Source organism: Halichoerus grypus, chromosome 11 (genome assembly GCF_964656455.1).
Source record: "Halichoerus grypus chromosome 11, mHalGry1.hap1.1, whole genome shotgun sequence".
Lineage (NCBI taxonomy): Eukaryota > Metazoa > Chordata > Mammalia > Carnivora > Phocidae > Halichoerus > Halichoerus grypus.
In genome coordinates, this window is record NC_135722.1 from 16,673,012 (window position 1) to 16,685,340 (window position 12,329).

At 55.6% G+C, this 12,329-nt stretch overlaps 1 protein-coding gene across 2 annotated transcripts in view; it reads right to left on the reverse strand.

The window, feature by feature from the left end:
- The window catches only part of TSPAN18 (tetraspanin 18), a 180,794-nt gene that overhangs the window by 28,409 nt on the left and 140,056 nt on the right, over positions 1–12,329 (reverse strand). The window lies entirely within an intron of this gene.

Below are 12,329 nucleotides of genomic sequence, written 5' to 3' on the forward strand. Positions count from 1 at the left end.
GAGGCGGCGGGCCTGGTGAGCCACACACTTGGATGCCACCTGGATGTCACCTGGGCATCTGCAGGGAGGCCTCAGCCGGGAGAGTGCCAGCAGGGGCGTGTTCCTCAAACCCCTGCCCCAAGGGAGAAATTGGATGCTGGAAAGCGTTGCTTCGCCTCACAGAAGGATTTGCCAGAAGGTTCCTATAGGGAGCCGGAGCCCAGCCGTGGAAATGACGGCTTGCTTTCAGCCGTCAAATGGGCCCAGATGGAGGCCTGTGTTCTGCCACACCTTTGGGGAAGCCCACGGCTGGGTCCTGTGCTAGGAGGGCCTGGAACAGTGAGGAGCTTGGGCCGCGGGGGGCGTTCTCATGGGGAGGAAGGGGGAGACTTGGGGGTCTCGGGTGCCAGATGAGATTCCTTCCTGTTCATATCAGTGGAGGGGTGGTGGACGAAAGACTCCTCTCCATCCACGCATGCATCTGCTCGGAAGACACGTATTGAGCACCTACTGTGTGCTGGGCGCCGTGTTAGGAACCCGGGATGCATCTAAGCTCACCCTCTGTGTCGGGTGGTGGTGGTGGAGGAGATTGGAGGAAAGAAAGGGATGACGATAGGGCTGGGGACCCGTAGGAAGGAGGACTAACCATCCACGGGTGTGACTCCACTCCACTGGGGGCAGTTGGGGGGGGTTCTTGGGGAAGGGGCGGCACAGGGGAGCAAGTCTTGAGGAAGCATGGAGGCGAGGCTGGGCAGATGGAAAGGCAAGAGAAGGGGCCTTCCTCCTGAGAGCTCGCTGAGGCCCCCCATACCCCTATTTGGCCTAAACACACACACACGTGGCATGCTCGTCAATCGCCTGTCTCTGGATCTGCTGCAGAGAGCTTTGGGCTACACACTCACACGTGAGCTCCCTGAATGCTCACGACACCCAGAAGTAGGGCTCACAGGGGCACGGCCCTTTACCGAGAGGAAGCCAAGCCCGGCGGGGGAAATGGCTTGTCCAGCATCACACAGCTAGGACATCTGGGAGCTGGAGTGCAAACCCAGAATGGGGATCAGAATGAACTCTGAGAGAAAGTGCTTTATCCGCCTATGTGGGATCACACTGCATCCTCACAGCAGCCCTGCTGGGCAGGCTATTGGCCCATTTTACAGAAGGAAATGGAGACTGACCGATGTAAATGGCAAAGCTGAGCATCCTCCTGTGAACCCAGGAGATCCCAGGCAAGGCATCCGAAAAGCCGTACTGGGAGCCAGGAAGGGGAGGGGGGCAGATGCCCAGCCCCATCTGGCCTAAACAGTGATGAATCCCCTGAAATCAGCCCTCGGGCTGAGGGGAGGTTCTGTGCACCCTGGTCCCTACCAGGCAGGACACAACCAGCAGGGTGGGCACAAGGGAGTGGGGGGAGCAGGGAGAAACCCCCCGGGTCCAGGTAATGTCCAAGAGGCTCTGGGCTGGAACTTTGTCCAGGGATGGCTCACAGGGCGAGAGGAAGCCAACTCAGGCTCCTTTCTAGAGCTAGGGTCTCTGCAGTTAGGGAAAGGAGCCCCAATTCTAGTTCAGGGGCTGTACCCCATGCCTAGCCCCCCGCAGGGCTCAGGGAAGTGGGGAGGAGTCAGTTTTCTCCTACCCCTGTTTTTCCCCCGCCCCAGCCCAGCCCTGTCCAGCATCTCAGGCTGGCAGTTGTCCTGCGTATGATGTGACCCATTTTCCTCTGGACACTGAGGCTGGAACGAGAGGCCCCGGTGGCACACAAGGCCCATCCAGTGACAAGGAGGAGGCACTGAACTCCGTTTGGCACCTGCCCACCTCCTCTTTACTGGATATCCCTGCCCCATGTATGCCGGCTCCTGGGCTGAAACGAGCTTACCCCTCTTCAGGGTTCCAACTGCCCTGAACAACCTCCCATCTCTCTTTGTCCTTCCTGCTCCCCCAGTCACGGCCTGGCTCCCGTTTCCTGACCCAGCAAAGATCTGTGTTAAGGGGAAGCTGGCAAAGGGCAGCCGAGGGGATGCCTGCCACATGCACCCCATCTCAGCTGGGACGGCACTTGCCTTGGCCAGCTCCCCTGAGACCTTCTTCTAGAAAGTCACTAACCCTCCCTGAGATGCCACGTTCTCCTCTGAAAACTGTGATCCTCAATTTCAAAGTCAAATGTGGTTGTAAGAATTCATGATATGGGGGCGCCTGGGTGGCTCAGTCAGTTAAGCGTCCGACTCTTGGTTTCAGCTCAGGTCATGATCTCAGGGTCCTGGGATCGAGCCCCAAGTCCGGCTCTGCGCTCAGCCTGGAGTCTGCTTGAGTTTCTCTCTCTTTCCCTCTCCTTCTGCTCCTCTCCCTGCTCATACACTCTCTCTCAAATAAATATATCTTAAAAAAAAAAAAACAATTATGATATGAAGCACATGAAATTAACTGATATGATATGAAAACCCTTGGAAACCTGCAAAGTACTTTTCCCATGGGGAGCTAGTATTACCAGTGACATCATATATTGGAAATAAGTGGAGTCATCAGTGGAGGAGGGCATGGGGGAGAACCGTGGGCAAATGGCTTGGTCGGGATAGCTATAAACATCTTTCCCCTATGTGGCCCCAAATTCAAGTTAACTGCTACCATTTTGTGATAACCGACTCTAACGATAACTCATAGTACTGCGTGTTAACCATGGAGCAGGCTTTGCTAAGCATCTCTCCTATGTACTCCTCACCTATGAGGTCGGTACCCTTATTATCCCGTTTTCTATATGAGGCAGCTGAGATTGAGAGAATGTAATGAACTGGCCTGAGTTTATTCACATGGTTAGTCAGACACGGCCACGATTCAGGCATAAGCCAGCTGGATTCCAGATCAGAGCTCCCGGCAAGACACCAGCCCACGGAGAGGATACCCGAAAGAGGAAGAGCTATGCCTTGGGCTCCAAAATTTCCAAACCAGGGCTGCTCTATCCTGAATCAGGCAACCAGGCCGACTCCCAGGGAGCCAGCTAGCATCCTCCCCTGTGCCACCTGGAGGCCCCTGGGGGATGACCCAATCCTGCCATCCCTTGACAGATGGGAGCCCTGAGGCCCAGAGAGGGGCAGAGACGGGTGAGGTCACGCAGTGCCTCGGGGTTCTCTTGTGCAGGCCCCTGCCTGGGCCAGACAGCTTTATTAACCTTGCCCCTCCCACCGCCCCAGATGGCGGTTCGATCCCATCTGCACAGTGAGGGCCCGGGAGGGGTTCTCTGATTAAGAAGAACAGCTCAGTTCATAAATCACTCCTTTTACTCTCACTGCCCTCGGCTCCCGGGCATACTTTCTGGAGAGAGAGAGAAGGAGGCAGGTGGACATGAGCGATGGAGAAGCCCCATGGGAGGAAGCAAATGCAGGTCTGGGCTGGGGTAGAGCCCAGAAGTGTCTTGCAAGTGCCCCAGCCAGGCGAGGGCGCTGTGGGCCAGGGCAGAGCCTTCAGGGTCCCACTGGAGCCACCACGCCCCCAGCAGCCTGGCTTCGCACCAGCAGGGCTCTGCCCCGACAAGCTGCAAGACCTGGGCCAGTCTGCCTCCTGAGCGTCCGTCTCCTCACCTGCAAGATGGGGGTTTTCAGAGTCTTTGCAGCTACTGGGGGGGTGGGGTGAGTGGGTGGGTGGAATGATGGAGCTAAAAGGGCTTTGGTGGCTGCACACCCAGTTCCTTCCTTCCTGCATGCCGGGCCCCTGCTAGTGCCAGCCCTGGGTGTGGGCCAAGGCGCAGACAGCGGTGGCTTTCCTCCCACAAGGACTCACTCAAATCTAGTGCCAAGCCGTAACCCCACACTTGGAGAGGAGTGTTAACAGCCATCCCAACCAAGTACTCTGGGCCAGCCCCAAGAAGCAAGGGCGGGGCTGGAGGGGGCGCTCATTGCGGGGGGGCCGGGGTGCGGGGAGCACAGGGCCATGATAAGGTGCTGTGTCCCGGGTGCTCACCTAGAGCGATCTTACTCGATCCCACAAAAAGCTAGGCAAAACAGACGATCCCACCATCATTCCCTTTCACAGCCCGGGAAACCAAGGCTCCACGGGGCTAGAAAGGCCCCAGAGCCAGAACCGACACCAGGTTTGCCAGCCTCTGAGCCCTGTGTTTGTTTTCCTTCATCAGGACACGCACGAGGCAGAGGCTTGTCAGGATAAAAATGACCCTTGCCATCAGGCTCAAAGCTGAGGGGGGAGGAATTATTTGCTTGCTGGCTGCCTGCTGGGCCTCCTCCCAAGACAGACAGTCTCGTAAACAAGCAATTGGCCCGAAATCCTGGTGTGCCTGGTGATGGCGCGGACACGGGGACATGGACACAGCTGAGCGGGGGCTCAAATCTAATTAGGCTCCTGGGGGCGGTGCCGTGAAGGTTAACCAGGCAGAGCCTGCCAGGGATGCAATGGGATCCTAAAAGACAGCCTCCCCTGCCCCCCAGACTCACAGAATCGTGAATGTCGAGGGCACAGAACGTCTGATCTGCAGGTCTAGGAAGGTCCCATCTTGAGGGTCCCTGCCACAACCCTTTCCCCTGTCCCAGAACTCCCATGGGCCTGTTTCCATCAGAGAATCTTCAAAGAAGGAAGTGCCTTAGGGAAGGTGACCTCCAAATCTCTCTTTTCACAGCGGATGCTGAAGTCCAAAGGGGGACAGGGTCCTGCCCAAAGTCACACATCACAGCTGGAAGCAGGAGCTCCTGATTTTAAGTCTGCTGCTCTTCCCCGACTCAAGGCAGCCTCCCAAGACTGACATCTGAATTTATTTTGGCTCCTGACAAGATGAGGCACAGACCACCTTGGTGAATCCTCCTGACCACCCGGGAGTTGGGCGCTCCGGATCCACCAATGAAGAAACTGAGGCTCAGAGAGGTGAAGTCACTGGCCGAAAGTCACACAGTAGGTTGGAAGAATGGTTAGGACAGACAAAGCAGAATTCCTGTCCTTCTGCCCTGGCTGTCTTCCAGAGCTATGGCCGTAGGGACTTTGGGCCTGCTGATGCCCACAGTGACCCTCCACAACGCACACTTCCCATTCCCTCCATGGACCTGGGCTGGACTGAAGCCACAGAAGATGCTCATCCCAGACACAGGACAATGGGTCCATCCTCCTGCCTTGGCGCTCCGACGGCCTGTTTGCAAAGGCCTCTGGGGACCAAAGGCTCTGCGCCCTCTTGCAGAGACTTTCACTTGCCACGGTCAAGGTGCTGAAGGCAAGGCAACCAATTTGAACTTGGACGTGAGCAGGGAGGAGCAGTCATTCCGTGCACTGGGCACAGGATTTGGCCTCAGGACACCAGAATCCAAGGGCTGGGAGGGACAAAGGCAGGGCAGAGTGCCGATGCCAGCCCTCCTCCCAAAGCCAATCCTGCCCTGTCCTCAGGCCTCCCTGAGCCTCAGGGAAAGGTTCCCTGACTGCCAGCCCTGGGACCCAGGGAAAGGGAGGCCGGTGGAGGAAATGAGCGGACATTCCAAGCAAACAAGCCTCCCAGGCCCCAGGGGACATCCTTGTGGGGCTATGACAAGGACACTTGGGTTCTGGGAGACGGTGTGGGTACCAAGCGGATGAGAAAGAAAGCCAGCTTCCAGTGAGGGAGCAGACAAGAGATTTTAATCCTCTGGAAACCCTCCTGCCTTTGGAGAGAGCCTGGGGCTGGGTGGGCGGGAATATCTCTTCTGCTTCCCCCAGAGATCTGAAATGGAACTGAATACAGGGAGGGAGGTGCTCGGGGAGTGGCTGGTGTCCGCTGGTCAGGGGTGGGCGCTCTGGGCCTCTTGGCCACCCACCCCAGCCTCGAGTCGCTTTCAAGGAGCAGAGTCCACACAGAGATCAGGAGGAGCCTGCGGGCCCGGCGTCCTCGTCAGGCTCGCTTCCTGAGGGGCACCCACAGGATGGAGTGTCGGGGGAACAGCCCATCCTTATGGTTTTCTAGCACATCCGTGCCAGCTAGAGGGAGGCTTCTCCAGAAAGGAGGTCACCCCCATCCAGTAGCCAGGGACACCCGTCCAAGGGCACACCACCCAGTCAGGGCTGGATGACATCGACCAGACCCCCAGCCTGGGTGTTCCCTGCCACACATCGGGGGCAGCCGTGGCACATGCTGGGGGTGGCCTCAAAACTCCGCCCGGGGAAAGCCCACAGAAAAGGTGATGTGGCTGTGGCAGGAGCCACAGGATGCTGGCTCTAGGACTGGAAGGGGCAGGGAAGGGGGACACCCAATGTGTTGTCTGAACATGTTGTCAGCCCTTTCCCACGAGACAGAAGCCCTTGGTGGCCAGAGCCATGTCTCCTGCCTCCTCTGAGTCCCTTCAGAGGACACACAGGGTACTGACTGGAATATTATCGATCTAATAACTGCTCCTTCTTCCCACGTGCCAGGGATGGTGCTGAGCACTGTCCCCAACACCACCTGCAATGGGCCAATTATTTCCGAGTCACCGGGGAGTTCACTGAGGCTCAGAGAAGGTGAGTGAGCATCCCACAGTGGCCCAGCTGGCTTCCGACCCCAGAAGGCACAGTGCTAGGTGCTAGAGCACCTACCGGCTGAGCAGCTCTTAGACCGCACTAGACAGAGCCAGTGGGGAAGAGAAGCCCGCAGGCCTGAGTCCTGGGTTCAAGTCCAGGAAGTTCTGTGTTGCCTGCCCTCTCTCTAACCCTGAGTCCTTCCGCTGTTTCCACGGCCAACTGCATCTCTAAGCCTCGGTGGGGAGTAGGAGCCCCCAGCCCTCCCTCTTTTCCCACATTTCATCCCCCCCTCAGGGCCTGGAGCTGCAAGAGACCGTTTGAAAGACTTGGTAATCCATCCCAAAATATGCAGGGCTGTTGCTGGGGCAACCTGGTTCGCTGCACAGCCCGGATTTAAATATTTAATGGCTTCTGAGGTATGAAGGGGGCCTGGGAACGGGGCAGGAAAGGGCACAGGTCTGAGCCCTGGGGGGGGGGGAGGAGGAGGGAAGGAGTGGGGGAGCCCTGGCAATTCCTCCAGAGAGGCCCCCACCTCCCATGCGGAGGAGGGCGCTGAGGGCTCCAGGCTGTGGCTGCCCCTAATGTCCCACAGGATGACACAGATTGTGACTGGGACCCAGGCAGTGGGTGAGACCCAGGATGCCACCGGTAGGGGTAATGGGGGGAGGTGACGGGGGGAGTTCTCTTTTGCAGGTGAACAAGAGAAACTGATTTTTTTCAAAAGGGCCTACCGTACAGTGGACGCCGTGTGAAGTTCTTGCCTTCTGTCCTTTGAACCTCACTATCATCCTATGGGGCAGGCCTAGTATTCCCAATTCACAGCTGAGAAAAGTGGGATCAGAGACTTGCAGTGACTGGCCCCAGGACACACAGCTGCTAAGCGGCAGACTTGAACCCAAGGCAGTGGGGCTGCAAAGCCGGTGCTTTTTCTGTCAGGAGCCAGGGCCAGAAGTGCTGCTTAAACTAGTAACAGCAACGGCTAGCATGTATGAAGTCCATTCTATGGGCCAGGCACTGTGCTAAGGGCTTTGCGTGTTCTAATTCACTTAACCCTTACGACGACACTGGGAAGTAGGCACTGTTACCCCCATTTTACAGATGTGGAAGCTGAGGCCCCAAGAGGAGAAGTAAGACACCAGGATCACAGGTAAGCAGGGGAGGCTGGATTCAGGCCTCCACAGTCCACTCCGGAGCCAGTACTCTTCATCTAGTTCTTCTTCTTTTTTTTTTTAATATTTTTTTTATTTTTAAAAAAGATTTTATTTATTTGACAGAGAGGGTGGGAGAGCACAAGCAGGGGGAGCAGTAGAAGGAGAGGGAGAGGCAGGCTTTCTGCCATGCAGGGAGCCCGATGCGGGGCTCGATCCCAGGACCCTGGGATCATGACCTGAGCTGAATGCAGACGTTTAACCATCTGAGCCACCCAGGCGCCCATCATCTAGCTCTTCTTACCCCACATTTAGAAATGTGTATAACAAAAACAACAAGTTAATTAATTGAAGTCAAACTTAAAATCCTTTTTTTGCCCTGGCGTTTTGTCCACATCCTCCAAAGCTGGATAGGATGGCAAGAAGAAATTCTTCCAACAACTTAGCAATGAAGATGAGTCAGCTTGAGGCTTGCTTTCATTGACTTGCTCTACACACAAGCCACGTGCACATAAACCCACCCAGACTGCAACGTGACGGCCATGCAGACATGTGCTCACAGACAGACAGACCCATGTGCACAGACAAATGTACAAACATAGACACACACAAATAGACACCCGGACAGATACAGCCACACACCTATGTACACACACGGAGGCACATGTGTACATATATGTGCACGCACACACACACACACACACACACACTCACAGATAGGGCCACCGGGCACTTTCCGCCTGATTGAACTAACTATAGTGTCAGGAAAAAGACATCCAAAGTCATCCGGCCCACGCCTCTGCCAACATCAAGAATAGCTGGAACAGGCAAACCGATCTGATCTTATCCTTAAATATCTTCAGTAAGGAGGATAAACCCCACGACTTCATTCTGATGTCTCCTCAAGTAGGGAAGTTCCTCCTGGCATCTAAGCAAATTCCATCCTGCTTGACATTAATCACAGCACAACGCTTTCCCTCAATACTCTGCTTTACAGCTCCCAAAGCCCTCCTAAGCTTACACTCTTGCTTCATCCTCACAACCATCCAGCAAGGCAGGGCAGAGATGATTTTAATTTATGGGGAGTAGAGCCCAGAGGGTTAAGGAGCTTGCTTGAGATGACACAGATACTGTTCAAGGTGGGCTTCCTTCCCAGTTGTGGGCCCTCCCTTTGGCTGCTGATTTCACCTTTGTTTCAATGACCCAGTTTGCTGTCAATGTCACGTCAATTTCACTCTCTCCTCTCTGTCTTGAGCTTCCTTGTATCTCAGCCTGTGTTCAGTGAGGGGACTTCACTGGCCCTGGCTCACTTCCAACCTGCCTATGTGATGCCTGATGCAGCATGGAGGGGAGACCCCTCAAAGCTGGGTTATCCTGGGTGATCCCGAAGCTTCCCCACCCTGAGTTAACAGGTTTCTTGTACTGGGGCAGACGGGTGAGGCTTCCCCCTCCTTCTCACTCACCAGGGCAAGAATCCCTGAACTCCCCCACACACCCCCCTCCCCAGGACCCAGGAACTGTCACTGGAGCAGAAATCAAGCCTGCTCCCTCCCCCTCCTAGCCTCCTGTCCATGGGGGTCACTGCCCCAGTTACATTTATTTGCTTGGCAATAAATATTAGAGTCACTGGGTCTCCCAGGGCAACTGCACTGAGTCTAGTCACCTGGCTCGAATTAGGGAGGCCACAACCCCTTCCCATAAAGGGAATGCTACAGGTATTTGCAGCTCAAATTCTGGAGGGCAAACAACAGAAAAACCGAGAGACACCATGTCAGAGCTCCTGTCTGGCTAAGAAAAGCCTGCGAGGAAATGAATCAAAGGAAAATCTGGGGCGGGGCCTGAGCTGATGGACAGGCAGGAGTCAGAAAGCCCTGTTTTCTTTCTTCCCCATAAAAAATCATCCCAGCTGCTCCTAGGATGCAGGTCTTAAGGGATGCAGGTCAGGGATGGGGGAGGGAAAGAGCTGGGCTTGGGTGGAGACAGGGACAGGGGGTAAGGAGGGGTGGGGGCTCAGACAAAGGGGAACGAAGGCATCCTCCATCCTCCCCAGAAGCCTGGTCATCAACTCCACCAAATATCATTATTTCCAGGCCAGGAAAGATGCTGGCAATCCCACCCAGAAGCCTCGGGGATGAGCAAGTATTCAGTCTTACGGAGCACCAGGAGAGGATTTCTACTTCCTTCTGACAAAATAATAATAATGAAAAATAAACCTTCTTCAGGTCCTGGTTTCCCCATCTGTCCAATGGGACAGAAATCCCTACCTTGTGCTCTTCCCGTGAGCTGGTGCTGGGCAGGATGGGAGACCTAGGGAAGGGGACAGGAGGGGATCTGCCAGGGACTCATCTGGAGCAGAAGTGGCAACTTTTTCCTTAAAGAGCCAGACGGTAAATATTTTAGGCTTTGCAGACATATTGCTTCTGTCACAATGATTCAACTCTGCTTTGTTGGAGAAAGTAGCCAGAGATTGCATGTAAAGGAATGGTCATGGCTGGGGGCCAACACAAGTTTATTTACAAAAAAAGACGAGGCAGGATTTGGCTCACTGATTGTGGTTTGTGGAGCCCTGACCCTAAGGAGCATTTAGGGAGTGACCCTGGGTCAAAGCAGCAGATTAGAAGTGAATGTGGTTCCCCCTGTTGTACAGGGAGCAGAGAACGGGAGAGAACAGAACTGGGTGTTCAGAGAGCTGGGTTCCAGCCCCGTGTCCAGGCTGTGCAGCTTCTGCCAATTCCCAACACCTCCCTGAGCCTCAGCGGCTTCACTGTGCACACAAGGATAAAGATGGAAGCGCCTCCCCAGCTTGTGGGGAAGGTCTAAGGGGGCCCGTGTGGGTGGGGCGCAGTGCCCTCAGCAATCAGCAAACCCTGGCCGGGAGGCTAACTTAACCACAGCAGGCAGGGCTCTGGCTGTGCTCCTGGCAGCTGGTAAGGGGGGCATGCCAGGGTCTGAACAGCCCTGGGGGGAGCTTTCCCGCAGAAGGGGCTGGAGGAGTTGGAGCTGGTTACCCTCTGATGCCAGGGCCTGGCCCTACTTCCCTGTCCGAATCCTGGAATGCATCCTTTGTCAAGCGCTCTTTGGAGCGGGGGCTCCCCTATACCAGGGCTGCCAGAGGGCCAGGAAGGCTGAGCCCTTGACCTTGGCCCTGCTCCTGCTGAGTTTGGCACACGGAGACACCATGTCCGGCCAGCCCTGGTGGGCCTGCCTGTTGCAGGTCTTCCGTGGTTCTAACGAATGGCAGATGACCCAGGCAGAGCCTATTATAAGCCAAGGATGAGCTCTTTGATTAGCCTCTTGTGCCTGGGAAGGCCTCCTCCCTCTCCTGGTAAGGCCCAACAGCAGTGAGAAGGGGCAGAGAGGCTGGTGGACGGTGTGGCCAACTCTGAGCCAGTCATGGCCTCTGCATCCCCAGGGAAGGGAGGAAGGCATTGATGATGGTGATGATGAGTTAGCATTCACAGAGCACTTACTATGTGCCAAGCACAAGTCTAAACACTTCATATTGATTAACTCACGTAATTTTTACAACAATCTATGAAGTGGGCACAGTTATTATGCCCATTTTACAGATGGGGAAAGTGAGGCACAGAGAAGTGGAGTAACTTGGCCAGAGTTGCACAGCTCTTAGGCTGGCATTAGAACCCAGGCAGGTAGTTCCAGCATGTGGGATCAGAGGGTGTCTAAGATGTCTGAGAGCTGGTGGGGCAAACCATGGAATTCTCCAGAATTAGGAAACCCACTAGAAAAGAGGGAAAAGTGGCGGGCTCAGGATCTAGGCTTTGATTTGCCACCAGCCAACAGCATACTCTTGAGCAAGTTACTTGTCCTCCGTGGGCTGCCCTGGGGAGGCAGCATGGGGAGTGGCCAGAGGCATCAGAGTAATGGGGGGACTCATCTCTCCCGCTCACTAGCGTGCGGCTTTAGCTTCTCTGAGCCTCTGTGGACCATGTAGTCTCATGGTCATGCGAACGCCGATGAGACCACTCTGCCTGAGACATGAGAAAGCTCTCGAGAAGTTGGAGCCGACTATCATTGCTCTGGAAGCCATACCTTTTGCCCGGCCGTCCTAGGCCCCGAGCCAGGTTCATGGCTCCCAGTGCCAATGCTAAGCACACATCTAGGGGTCATGGGCTCCATTCCTGGCTGGAAAGGATTCAGGTATTGTCCTTTTAGGAATGGAGATGGTGGTCTGAACATGTGACGAGCAGACCCCATCGTTTAAACGTGTAAACACAGCCCAGTCTGCAGCCTCGGAGCTCACAACCGCGAGTGGAATCAAGGGGTCAGGGTTTAGGAAGGCTCGCTGAAACGAGCACTCGGGGGGCAGAGGAAGGTGGGTCTCACCCCTTACGGCCACTGGATCACAAGGTGCACGAGCGTGGCGGTGAAGGCCCCACGCGCTCTGTGCACACTGGGGGCCACCAGCCACCCGTGTGTCCTCTGCACGGCGGGGGCGAGGGTCCTGGGAAGGGGCTTCAGGCCAGGCTCAGATCAAAGGCGAATTGCCTTTTTTGCAATTTCTGAGGAGGTAAGGATAAAAGGTATGTCCTTGGTCCAGCGATCTGGGTTCCGGTTCCAACTTTATGGCCACCCTCTGCCTCTCCATCTTAGAGTCTTGTTTCTGCCTCTGTCTGCTCTCTGTCCCCTGTCTAAAAGTGATCGCACGTGTGCACACGCACCCCCCCCACACACACACACACACTCTGGGGAGGTGGAAGGCTACCTGCTTGTATCAGCTGCAACACTTCT